Source organism: Crotalus tigris, unplaced genomic scaffold (assembly GCF_016545835.1).
Source record: "Crotalus tigris isolate CLP2741 ecotype Arizona unplaced genomic scaffold, ASM1654583v1 scf7180000018268.1906537, whole genome shotgun sequence".
Lineage (NCBI taxonomy): Eukaryota > Metazoa > Chordata > Lepidosauria > Squamata > Viperidae > Crotalus > Crotalus tigris.
This window is the reverse complement of record NW_024096914.1, coordinates 973618-987500: the sequence shown is the minus strand read 5'-3', so window position 1 is coordinate 987500 and position 13883 is coordinate 973618. Positions and strand designations below refer to the sequence as shown.

Below are 13883 nucleotides of genomic sequence, written 5' to 3'. Positions count from 1 at the left end.
TTTATCAAGTGGGGTCAGCTCTTTGTAAAATCCCATTATTTTTATGTCTTTTTCATATCTTGTTTGAATTTGCAAATAGGACCACCATGTTAAGTCAATACCTTGTTGTTGAAGGGCTTGCCTGTCTTTGACTTTTCTGTCCTTGTCCAAAATATCATTATAACTAACAAGTTTATCATAATTAATCAAATTCAGGTAAGCAAAGGCTTCCATCATTGAAAGCCACTCAGGAATTTTCATAACATTTTGTGTCTAACTTTCTCCCATTCAGAAAGTAAAACATTTCTTATAGCATGGTTTTGAAAGTACTTATGTATTTTAGCTTTCTCATACCATAAAAAGGCATGCCAGCCTAGTTGAACGTCATATCCCTCTAAATAGAGAATTCGCTTATTTCTCAGAGTAATCCATTCTTTAAGCCAAAGCAAAATAGCTGCTTGATAATAAAGTCTCCAATCCGGAAATCCAAAACCTCCTCTATCTTTCAAGTCTTGTAGAAGTTTATATTTAATTCTTGCTTTCTTTCTTTGCCATATAAATCTTAATATCATTGTGTTTAAATCATCAAAAAAATTCTTACCCAGCTTTACAGGAACTGTTTGAAATAAAAAAAATTAGCTTTGGTAAAATGTTCATTTTAACAGTTGCTGTTCTTCCTAGCAATGATAGTTGGAGATTTTCCCATTTTTCCAAGTTGATTTTTATTTGTTTTATTAGTCTCTCATAATTATCTTCTTTTAGTAATGTATATTTCGCCGTAAGATAGATACCTAAATATTTAACTTTTTTAACTATTTGAAGATTTGTCTTTTTGGCGAGTTGAGTTTTCTGTTTATCAGTTACATTTTTTGTTAACACTTTAGTTTTTTCCCTATTTATTTTCAGTCCAGCCACTTCTCCAAATTTCTCAATTTTCTGCAAAAGTTTAGGGGCTGTTTCTAAAGGCTCCTCTAAGATAAAGACCAGATCATCCATGAAAGCCTGTAATTTATATTTCTGGTCTTTAATCTCAAGACCATTAATTTCTATGTCTTGCCTGATGTTTCTAGTCAATACCTCCAGAGTAAAAATAAATAGCAGGGGGGAGAGTGGACATCCCTATCTCGTGCCTTTTTTAATATCAAAGCTCTCTGTATAATCTCCATTTATAAGTGTCCTTGCTGATTGTTTCTTGTAGATTGCTTGGATTGCTTTAATAAAGTTTTCACCAAAGTCCATTTCCTGTAGTTGTTGAAACATAAATTGCCAATTTAAATTATCAAATGCTTTTTGTGCATCAAGAAATATAAGCGCCATCTGGTTCCCTGGATGATTTTCATAATACTCCAAAATATTTAAAATAATCCTTAAGTTGTTCTTTATCTGTCTTTTAGGAAGAAAGCCATTTTGGTCTGGGTGAATAAATTCTATTAAAAAACTTTTCATTCTTTCTGCCGAAATTGCAGAAAAGATTTTATAATCCACATTTAGTAATGATATTGGCCTATAGTTTTTAATTTGTGTAGGATCTGTATCTTCTTTATGTATCAAGGTAATATTAGCTTCAGTCCATAAGTTTGGAACTTTTGTCTGTATAAAAGTTTCATTATACAAATTTCTTCAGAAAAGGAGTCACAGTATCTTGTAAAGCTACATAAAATTCTGCAGGTAGTCCATCCAGCCCCGGTGTCTTATCTTTCTTTTCTTCAAAAGTATTTTAATTATGTAGTTAGGTTGTCATTTAATGTGTTTCTTCCTTGTACTTATTAAAATAGCATTCTCTATTCCATTGCATCACCAGAGCTGATGTTCCAACTGAAAAATATTTTGACATTTTTCAATGCTAATTTTCTTTGTGACTGACTTTTCTGTTATTATTTTTCCAAAGACATTCCCAAGAAAACTGGAGGAAAATTATTTTGTGTAATTGCATTTTGTGTTTGCAGAAATGACAGTTTGCTGCAGGGTCTTCATTTGGATACATCAGCCTTTTTAATGACAAATAAAAGCTGCCAAAGAAAAGTCTGATATTGTTTGATTTGTAGCCTACACTTTGTTTTGTGGTATTACTTTTGGTAATGAAAAGAAAACACTGAGTTCCAGTTTGTTATATTACTTCCTCCAAAATTTGAAACAAAATGCATAGTGCCAAATGCAATTGAACTATACATGTCTTTTGGCATGTAAGAAGTTCAAATTGATTATAACATACAGAACATTCTGAGTGAATATCTGCATCAAAAGAGAAAACATTTATAGAGGAACTACATCTACATGGAAGGAAGCATGCCCTGAGGTACCCCAAGGCACTATCTTAGGCCAGGGGTCTGCAACCTTAAACACTCAAAGAGCCACTTGAAAACACAGAGAAAATAAAACACTGGGAGCCGCAAAACATGCGCACGCACATCTGCGCACGAGAGAGGAGGGGGAGCTTGATTGAAGAGTTTAATTAAAAAGAAATAGAGGCTGCTGTGCATGAGTTCTCTCTCTCTCTTTCCTCTCCCCCTCTCTTTCTTTCTTCTCCCTTTCTCTTTCTCTTTCCTCTCTCTCTCTTTCTCTCTCTCTCCCTCTCTCTTTCTTTCTCTCTCTTTCCTCTCCCTCTCTTTCTCTTTCTCTTTCCTCTCTCTCTCTCTTTCTCTTTCCTCTCCGTCTTTCTCTCTCTCTCCCCCTCTCTCTTTGTCTCTCTCTCTCCTCTCTCTTTCTCCCTCTCTCTTTCCTCTCCCTCTTTCTCTCTCTCTCCCCCTCTCTCTATTTCTCTCTTTCCTCTCTCTCTCTCTCCCCTTTCTCTCTCTCCCCCCCTCTCTCCCCCTCTCTCCCTCTCTCCGATCTTCTGCTCACCTGGCAAGCTGGCTTCAGGTTCTTCTCCATCAAGCTGGCACAGATTCTTTTTTTTTTTTTGAAACACATTTTATTGTGTTTGTTTTTAATTCTTAAAATAAAGTACTCAGGACACACCATGGTGCTGGGGTAATCAAACAACCTAGAACAAAACATATATACATAGTACAATCAATACATCAGGTATTCCCTTTCTTTTCCCCTCAGATAGTATAGTATATTTAAAATATCCAGCTCTAGCTTAAATTTATTCCACCTGAACCTATTTAAGCTTTATAAATTTAGAATACTGTAATCAAGTTAGCTTTAAATAAAAACCTTATCAATTCAGGTATCCCTTCCACATATATTCTAGTTCCTTAATTTCATCATGATTTATTTATTTCTTCTTACAATAATCTCCCCTATTTAAAATAAAATATTAATCAATCCTATACCTATCTAATCCATCAATTAATCAATCTCTTTAAGCTGACAGAATATCAGACCTTAAATCATTTCAATCCATTAGACAGAATTCAAATTTCATCCAATTAATTATCATAACTAATAACATCCATGTCATCAAACACATCATCTTATTAAATTAACTCGATTAATTAATAATTCAATCCAAATCTAACACATCTCAATTTTCTTCATTCCATTACATAATAATTTTCATACAAATAAATGTATCGTTCTAAAAAATACATTCTTAATATTCTAGATTATCTTTAATCCATTATATAGAAGATATCTCATTTTTAAACAAAAATATTGATCTATGCTATATATACATAAATGTACATGTCTATCTATCCTATACATATCTAATCCATCAATTAATCAATCTGTTTAAGCTGACAGAAAAGTATCAAACCTTAATTCATATCAATCCATTAAGCAGAATACAAATTTCATCCAATTAGTTATAACCGCTAATAACATCCATATTATGAAACAAACAAGTCATCTTATTTGATTAACATTCAATTAATTATTAATTCAATCCAAGTATAAAACATCTCTTTACTTCTAACTCATAATCTTAATCCTTAAATCAGTCCATAGTTCTAGATTGCCTTTAGTCCAATGCATAAAATTTTAAATTTCATTTTTCAATCTTATTCTAGCCTTCCTCTTTTGCCAGGCAGGTTTCCATAGCAGAGCTTCCCTTCCAGCTGATAAGTCTCTTTTTGTTGCTTGTAGTGTCCTTTGATTCGATGAAAACCATCTTGGCCTCTGCATTGGCCCTCTGTTTCTCTTGTCCATAAGTCCTCACTGCTTCAAAAGTTTCCTGGTCCTCAAAGCCATAAGTTTATAAGGCAAGATAAATTTCTCTTTATTCTCAGTTAAATCCTCTTCTTGTATAGTCTGTTTTTTAGAGTAGTCAGTTGTAATCTGAGAGTCAATTTTGAGGTTTACAGTAGAGATTCTGGCTCTTAATTCTATAGTAAACTCTTTTATTGTAGTGCATATTTCTTCTTTGGCCAAATAGATCTTTTCCAGTATAAGTTTACAGTTTAAATGTGATTGAGGCTTCTCCATTTTAACAATAGTTGAAAAGCAATCCTTTTTTTCTTTTTTTTTTTCTTTTTTTTTTGTGGAGGCTACAGTTGAAGAGTATCCACCCCCAGAAATCTCACAGCTGGCTCAAATTATCTTATCTCTTGAAAAATAGTTTGAAGGCCAAAATCATTTCCAAATAGTTAACAATTACAATATTAACTTTTGACCAGTAGATGTCTTCAATAAGCTAAAAAGTCTGTTTCAAAACACCATTTTTTTTCTTTTCTTTTCTATTTCTTAAAAAAAGAGTGGAAAAAGAAATATTCTCCCAATATAAAATAATACCATTCAAAAAAAAAAAAATAAAAGAACATTTTTTTCTGTACCTCAATGTAGATAGAGATAAAGTATAGTCTTTAAATGAATTTTTTTCTGTCCTTTTATAAAACGCCTTTGTTCCCACCATTACAGGGAATTATTTCCAGACAGGGAAATAATTCCAAGGACAAGCTTTTACAGTCAAAAACAGCATGGGGTGAAGAGAGGAACAAAAGGGGTCTCACCCAGATCATCCGCGGTGGGTCTATAATGCTTAGAGGACAATGTGACTTTCAGCTGTTGCAGCAGGGTGATCAGCCATCTTGCAGGCCGATCTTTGTTCTGTCGGTCCTAAGGAGATAGCTGGAGACACGGGGGAAGCTGCCAACCTCCCCTATCTACCAGCAAGCCTCCTCCTCAGTGGTCACCCCTCCAGGGTGACTTTTGACCCCCTAGGGGGTCTACCGGCGAAGGAAACTCCGGACGGCACGGAGACAAGTCTCCAGGCACGACCGGCGTCGACGTATTCCGGAACCGGAAGTCAAGCTGGCACAGATTCTTATTGGGCTGGCTCTCTCCACCCTTCCTGCTTCCTGCAGAGACGCAGCCAAGGCAGGAGCCCCACCCAAAAAGCTTGTCAACTTGTCAGAGAACACGGTGAGGACACTCTCTTTTACACAGAGGGGGGGAGCGCAAGTGCCTCTCTCTGTCTCTGTCTCTGTCTCTCTCTCTCTCTCTGCAAAGGCAGAGAAGGCTGGGAGCTGCAGGAGAAGGCTCAAAGAGCCGCATGCTGACCCTTGTCTTAGGCCCATTACTCTTCAATATCCTTGTCAATGACTTAGATGAGGAAATAGAAGGGGAATCATCAAATCTGCAGATGACACCAAGCTGGCAAGAATAGCCAATACTCCAGAAGATAGGCTCAAGATACAGAGGGATCTTGACAGACTTGAACATTGAACCCTATCTAACAAGATGAAATTCAATGTAGAGAAAAGCAAGGTTTTACACTTCAGCAATAAAAATCAAATGCACAGGTATAGAAAAGATGGTACCTGGCTGAACAGGTACGACAATCACTAATGGACAATCACTTCAATGAGCCAGCAGAGTGATGTAGCTGCCAAAAAAGCTAACAAAGTCCTAGGCTGCATTAAAAGAGGGATAGAATCAAGTTCACATGAAGTGTTAATGCCTTGGTAGGAAAAGAGCAACAAAGAATATTAGAGGACTGAAGAATAAAATATACAAAGAACAGTTACAGGAATTAGTATGTCTAGTTTAATGAAAAGGACTAGGAGTGATATGATAGCAGTGTCCCAATATCTAAGGGGCTGCCACAAAGAAGAGAGGGTCAACCTATTCTCCAAAGTCCCTGAAGTCAAGACAAGAAGCAATGGATTGAAACTAATCAAGGAGAGAACCAAACTAAAAGAAATTTCCTAACAGTTGGAAAAATTAATGAATGGAATGGCTTGCCCCCAGAAATTGTGGGTGCTCCAACACTAGAGCTTTTAAAGAAAAGATTGGACAACCATTTGTCTGAAATGGTATAGGGAACCTATTGCACGAGTGCCAGAGGCAGCACTCAGAGCCCTCTCTGTGGGCACACGCACCGTCGCCCCAGTCCTAGGCCTTCAGCTGGGTTTTATAAAACCTTTTCACTTTAGGCCTCTGCCGCCATGTACAAAAAAAAGGTTCAATTAATCAGTCAATTTCAACTTCTTGCGGGAAAAAAAAAGATCTTGCAAAGTTGGAATTGATTGATTGAACTTTTTAGTCTCACCCAGTCTGCCATTACCACCGCAGCCACGCCCACCCAATGGGCCACACCCACCCAGCACCCGACGATGCATAAGTGGGTTTTGGGTTGCAGTTTGGACACTTGGTCTCTAAAAGGTTCACCATCACTGATATAGGGTTTCCTGCTTGAGCAGGGGGTTGGAGTAGAAGGCTTCCAAGGTCCCTTCCAACTCTATTATTCTGTATTCTGGACTTTTGCAATATTTCTATAAAACCCCACAGAAATAAATGGAAGTCGCATTTTATTTTCCCAATCTGGAATTCAATGTTGCTGGTATATAGTTATAATTTAAAAAATGAATTCCAATGAAATGATGGAGCTGCCATCTTTATTCCCATATAAAACATAGATCCTTGGTTTAGAAAAAGGAGAATGAATATCTCTGTGTGTTTCGGTAACAACCATTTTGTTATAATCCTTTGGACCTCATTATATTCTAAAGATAATCTGATAAATAATGAAGTGGAATAAAATTTAAAGGCTCAGTGGGGATGGGGAAAGTAAAGGCAATATTAAATAGGATTAAAATTTAATATGATGTTCTCTTCTCATAATCAGTGTTGGGATTCTGCAGTTCGCACCACTTCAGCAGAACCGGTAGCTAATTTTTTTGTTGCCCAGGCCCAGAAAAAGCAGCATCCACACAAAGAACCAGTTGTTCACATATTTGAATCCCACCACTGCTCGTAACCACTTGTCTGATGGGCTCTTGGAGACAGAGATTCATTCATTGTTCTTTATAAAATCACAGCGAGTACAAGTGTTACTCCTTAAGCTATCTCTTTTTTATAGATCAATACATGTGTGAACTATTTATATCATTTCTTAGAGACTTAGACCATTTGAATGTTGTGTGAATCAATACATTTTGCCCAATTCAATTTGTCCATTAAGGAACCTTAATATCATTTTTTTTTGTCCTTTGGCATATGAATGTTCCTAAGAGGAACATCAACACATTTCAATGGATCACTTGTGCCAATACAAATATATCATTTCTTTGACCATTTGAATGTAGCCAATACAAGTAGGTAGGAAAAGGCATCTGAACTGCCTTTTGGTTCACAATGATGGAAGAAAATTAAATTGTGGAAATAAAGAGTGTGTGGGGGGATGGCTAAGCAAGTTACAGGTATCTTATTTTGCCATAAAATTGGAAGTGTGGGAGCATCTTTCCTTATTAAGACTTTTTATTAACAGGTATAACCTTTTGGGAGCTGCAGTGCATTTCATTAGATACATAGAGGGCTTAAGATAATGCAGGTTTTAAAGTGGGGGGAAGTGGAAGACAAGGGGAAAGAAGAACATAGATTGGTTACAAAAATGCAGATTATAGGTGAGGCAGATTACAAAAGTATTTTGTCAATTAACCCCTTCCAAGTCCTACTGTGTTGCCTTATCTTGGATGGGAATACTCCTGCGATGGATAGGAAAAGAACATCAGTAATGTATGCCAAGACTATATATTCCCAGCAGGGTCACCCAAGGTGAAGGTCATCCTGGCTGCTTAGCTAAATCAAGCAAGAATTTATAATGGGCAGCAGCAATAAAGGAATATGCCAGAGGCAGGCGATCACATGACAATAGCATTAATATATGCTGCAAGGGAGAAGGCAATGGTAATCCACTCCTGTATTTTTATCAAAAAATCACATAGATACAAATATCAATTAACAGTTGTAATGTGTTAAAATACATGATGTAACTGGTTGGACATTTTGATATAAAACAATCACTTTGAGATTTGCTATAGACCGTCCCACATTGAAATACTCTGGCACTACTTTGTCCTTGTTTGGCATTCAGATGTCAAGCATGTGTCCATTAATTCTTTCCCACAAAGTTTGTCACATTTTTCCTAAGTAAAAAACCATGGGGGCATTGTTGGCAGATGACGCATATATCTCAGTGGAGGAAGAGCACATGGAGATGCCTATAATCTTTGTAGGTCTAGAATGGTGCTGTTGGTGTAGAGGTGGAAGCAACTAAACATCTGAGTTTGTTGCAAGGTCTGCTTGGCATTATGAGAATCTGCTTCAAGTTGGGTGATTGTCTATTTGCAAGTAAGGGCCTGATACCCATTGCCTGAGAAAGTGTTTGGAAATTAAATGTGATTCTGTATATATGGACAGTCTATTCTGCTGCAGAGGCAATGACAGGCGTTTGAATGGGATTTACAGTAAGACCACTTTGTCAATCAATCATAATTTCCACTTCTGAGAGTCAATAATTATCTTCTTTGGAACTTGAAAATTGGAAAGTTTTCCAAGCATGAGTCAAGTCACAATCCTACAGCTCAGGGGATACGTCTGATAAAAGTTGCTCAAAGCCTGCATGGTGGAACTGTAGAATCAGAAAAAAGTTCCTGAAGATAGAGGATAATGATAAAATTAGATTTGGATATCAACTAGGAACTTAAACAAGATCACCATGAGAATAAGATGCCTGCTATATTTTCAACCATTTTCCCTTTCCAGCACTTCTGCACATCAACCTTGGATCAATGATAACTTTCTTACAGCATACCCACTGCAAAGAAGGAGCAATACATATTTTTCTTTCAGTCTGTGTTACTGTATTGGTTGTTAACAATTATCTTGGCTCTTTAATGCAATTGCTTTCCTACCTTGTTGAATTATGAACATTCACTTACTGATAAGGATACTTTATTGGAATCTTTTATCAAAACTGCGTTAACCACATATAATGTATTGACATCATGTTACTACAGAGTAAATCATTTTTGATTAAAGATTAACAATGAGCCGATGTCTGGATATAAATATTTTAGCATCTTGGAATAAAAAATAATAACCATGCATTTTTATATGGTATAATTTTAAACAGTACTAATAAAAGCAACTTGCATAGCAGTGCCTATGATACTGATGAACTGTTACTACAAAATAAATTGTTTGTGCAATTATGTAGCTAATTCCTTTGAGAAACTTTTATTTATCAAAAATGTACTTTCTGCAGAATTTCTCATATGTTCCTCTCGGTGTGAAATTTTGCTACAGGCAAAAATAGGAAGTGAGACTTGATTTTAGGACTTACCAATATTGAACAGGGTGTGTAGGATTTGTTCATCAACTCAGATCCCAATAGACCATCCCACACTAAAATGAGACAGACAATAAGATAAAATAAGAGCTTTTTAGAAATTCTAACTATTAGGATCCACTCAACTGTGATGCTATGATCACAATAGCAATAATAATAATGAGGGTTAAAGACAACACAAAAAGAGCAAGTAGTAAGAGTGGGCTAGAATCTGAATCTCCCCAGAGCCAGTAAACACCTTAACTACTGTACCAACTTGCTCTCACACTGACTTTTAACTGAATTAATGTAATGGTGTGCTGCCAATATAATTGATGAAGTGATCTGACTGCCTTACTGCTGACTCAGTTAAGTGCATTGTAGGAATCAGATTATTATCTCATTGTATGGATAGTTAACATTAAGAAGAGCAATGAAAAATATCCAGTGAAATTCTAATTACAATTAAATCTTTATGGACTGAGTTACTAAATTGGAGATAACCTTTGTAAAGGTAGTCCTGTATGCTCTATAATATGTGCATTATGAAGAAGACAGTTTCATCAAGTCCAGGGAGCATATTGTTGTGATATAGAATTTTAAACTACGCTTATGGAGAGCTACCATCTGTGAGACTGCATTTGCCCACAAAGTTTCCCCCCTGATTCTAAAGAAGACTTGAAATTAGCCATTTCTGAATGTCATTCAAAAATTATGCACATGCATTCAGATCCTAAGCATGCCCACAGAAGATTTCTACCCACAGAAACTCATTGTCTTTTCACCTTTTCCCCTCACCTTTCTTCCTTTCTTCATGCAATTCCTTTCTAATCCCATCTCCATCCTAGAAGTTTTCTCCCCCTCTGCTTGTTTGCTCTATCTGCTGGAAGAAAACTGAGAGAGAGAGAGAGAGAGAGAGAGAGGGAGGGAGGGAGGGAGGGAGGGAGGGAGGGAGAGGGAGAGGGAGAGGGAGAGAGCATTCTTAATGTGAATATGGTTTATGTTGGATGGGAGAATCTTATTTGATTGAATTTTAATTAGCAATTCTTAATTCAGTGCAGGGGGGCTGACTTTTCCATTTTGTTAGGCATGTTGCTTCTGGTAAATATATGCAAGCCTTGATCCCTGCTAGCCTTAAAAAAGCTTCATGCCTCTCCTTTCTTCCTGCAACAAGGAAAAATTAATAACACCCTTACCAAGGCTCTTACTTTTTCTACACATCCTAGATAGCCAATCTGACAGTTAGGTGGACACACCATTGAGCAGATCAAAACCTTCAAGTGTTTAGAGATTGTTTTCCAAGACTGTGTACTAAAATGCTCACTTGGATAATGTAGGAGTATAGCTGTATTAGTCTATGGCAGCCAAAAATCAGAATGTATCTAGTAGCACTTTTTCTGACCAACCTATTTCATTAAAAGCATAAACTTTCATGAGCTGCATCACTTTTATACCTTTTAATAAATTGGTTAGTTGGGAAAGGGGCCAGTAACTTCTGATTTTCACCTGTATATCTCAAAATACACAGAAATTAGCCTCAGCTAATCCAAGTTTACGATTATGCACAATTAAAAAGCATTTAATTAAATTAGAGAAATACAGAAGTCACATGTAAAACCCATGCAGAGCAGTTGTGCAGGGCTCAGCTAGGGTTGTATGATCACTAGGATATTCTAGAGGAAAAAATAAAATTTTGAGAAATATGTTCCAAAGACAAAGCTTTGGTGCATTAGTTTCAGATGGAATTGACAATGTAGAATTGTTGACAAAGTGGTAAACTGTTTTGGAAAAGATTTTATTGATTTGTTTTTAAAAATTGCTTTCTTCCTGCTTTTTCCCTGCCTGCGAAAGGAAGCATCTTAAATTCAAGACTATCTTCCTTTTCACTTAATGTCATAGATTTCCATTTGAAACTATTCAAGTTACTGATACAACATGGTACAAAGCTATGACAGAATCTAGTTGTTCTGCTTCCTCCCAAAAGGTAAAAACTGGTCATGGAGAGGATGTGTAGCATCCCTGACAATGCTGCAGATCCTGGTCAAGCAGCGCTTATATGCCATGTTCTGCATAGAAGGAAGTGAACGTCCAATAATCTTTTATGCCATCCTCATCATTCTCTTCAAAGCCCTCCTGTCCAAAACAGGAATACTTCCAAACCACACAGTAATACAATATGACAGGATGCTTTCCATTGCCCCTCTATAGAAAGTGGCAAAAGACAGGGGAAGGGAGATGCGCTCTTCTCATAAGAGGAATTAAACGCAGGAGCTGCTATGCCCACTTCACCGGATATCCAGAAATCAGTCTGAAATGTTATCTTCACACAATTTCCACCATTATCATTATTACCAACTGCTTTGATAAACGTTGCTCAGAGGGTTTGTGTTTTAATGATCATGGGATCCTTCTTGTTTATTTTGTTTGCAAGACAATAAGAGAAAGTTTTTTTCCCCGAAAGATAGGATATAAATATCTGTAACAAATAAAGTATAGACAAATCAATAAAAATACTCACCCGTTTTTTTCCCATGCTGGCCAGGAATTGTAGGGTTATAGCTCAGATATGGCGAATGGCTGAGATTAGAGAAAGATGGTCAGCTCTGTGCAAAAACACTGGAAGGTGAGGGCCCAGGTGGTCCTTCCCCGATCAGAAGGTGATTAATTAGAAACACAAATGGTTCATCTCCAATCAGCAGCCAGGTAGTTGTACAGTGCTGACTTTATTGGCTCCTGCTTCTTTCCTCCTGGATCTTTAAAGTAGAGAAGAATTTTTCTTCTTCTGCATGTGCTCACAAAACCACTTCATTAGTGTTATCTTTCCTACATAACCCTGTCAAAGAAAGGCTTCAGAAGCTTGTATGGGGTGAGAGCACCGTAACAAATAAAAGAACTGCATGACATTTATGCAATGTATTTTTCCTTATCTATAAAGAAAAAAAAATATCTCTATGTCTATCTTTACTTCTACTTCTACCAATCTCTATTTTTGGTATAATGTGTTATAATTACTCCCTGAAATTTGAGACCTTATACCCAGAATGTGTTCAATTTGGAATAATTTTTCCTAGCCATAGGAACATAAGACATAATCACAAATACTTTGCCAGAAGCACAGATGTATATGAATATCATGTATATTTCCGTGTCACTACAAATCCTTTTCTCCATGAATAACTGAAACTTTCTTGGAAGTTTAAGGTATTTTACTGCAAGCTGATTCTGAAAGAATAAGGAAAATGTGCAAATGTTTCTTATCATTTAAAAATAAAGGAAATCAGCAGGTATACTAGGCAATTCAACACCATATAATCCTAACTGCTGGTTTCATTATAATTGTTTCCAGGAAAAATAGACCCAGTTCTCTTTCTGGTTATCTGCGCCATCAGTCAACAAATGATCAAAGACCAGCATAAAGAGAGTGAAATAAAGAAGAATTTAAAAACATAAAAAATATGAAATACAAAATATTTTTTTATTTCCATGTATTGTTTATTTTATTTTTTTAGTTCTTAAGTTTTTTTAAAGATGTTTCTTATTTCTTTGTGTAATTTTTATTTTGTATATTGTATTTTTAAAAAATTCTTTTGTAATAATAATAATAACAACAACAACTTTATTGTCACTTTGAATGTACACCAATCGGAATACATCAAAGTGAAATTTCGTTGCCTACAGCTCTCAAAGGGTCACCACCTCCAATATACACTCCTTGTTTATGGCCAACTCAAGTTTCAGATCATCCATTTTAGTCTCTAGGGAGCGAACGATGGCAAACAGGACAGATGGAAATGGAGCTCCATGTGGATTAGCCCTCAAATTAGCTTGTATTCCTGCAGGACAATCTCGTCTCCTTTTCTTTTTCTGATCCTGTCTCTTCCACCTTTTCCTTAAAGAGGCCTTGCTTCTTTTCGCCCCTGGAGCACGCTGCCACTCTCTCCCTTCCTCTAGGTCTGCTGACAGCCTCATCCAGTTCCTTTGCTCCATAAGCCCCAGGACCTCTCCTTCTCTGCCTCCTTTGGAAACAGCCCTGATTTGCAATAGAATACATTGCTGGGCCAGCAGTCAGATCTTGCTGCTGGCAGAACAATTTCAAAAAGCACCAACGACTTTTAACTGTCTCACCAACAGTTCCAAAACAGCTAGAAACTCGCCATGCTAGCAAAGATTGTCAGTTGTACGTTACCTTGGTTCCACCATGTTGCTCAAACACATTAAATCCTTCTCGATCATGTGGCCTATATCCCTTATATCCCTCCCAAAACTTTTCATCTTCGCGAGCCAATGCAGCTGCAGCCGATCCAGGCGCCGCCATCTTAGAAATGAGGTGAAATGAAATGAAGCAAAGTGCTTATTCTGGACGTATAACTCTATGTAACTCTAACTAGAGAGCATGTATCTGTATGTT

At 36.7% G+C, this 13883-nt stretch overlaps 1 long non-coding RNA gene across 1 annotated transcript; it reads right to left on the bottom strand.

Moving 5' to 3' along the window:
• Positions 1 to 7433: 7433 nt before the first annotated feature.
• Positions 7434 to 12851, bottom strand: LOC120310688. Its single transcript, XR_005557438.1, has 4 exons — positions 11994 to 12851; positions 10274 to 10369; positions 9491 to 9552; positions 7434 to 8798 (listed from the first exon to the last, which is right to left on the bottom strand). It is a non-coding gene; the product is annotated as an uncharacterized LOC120310688 (long non-coding RNA).
• Positions 12852 to 13883: the final 1032 nt, after the last annotated feature.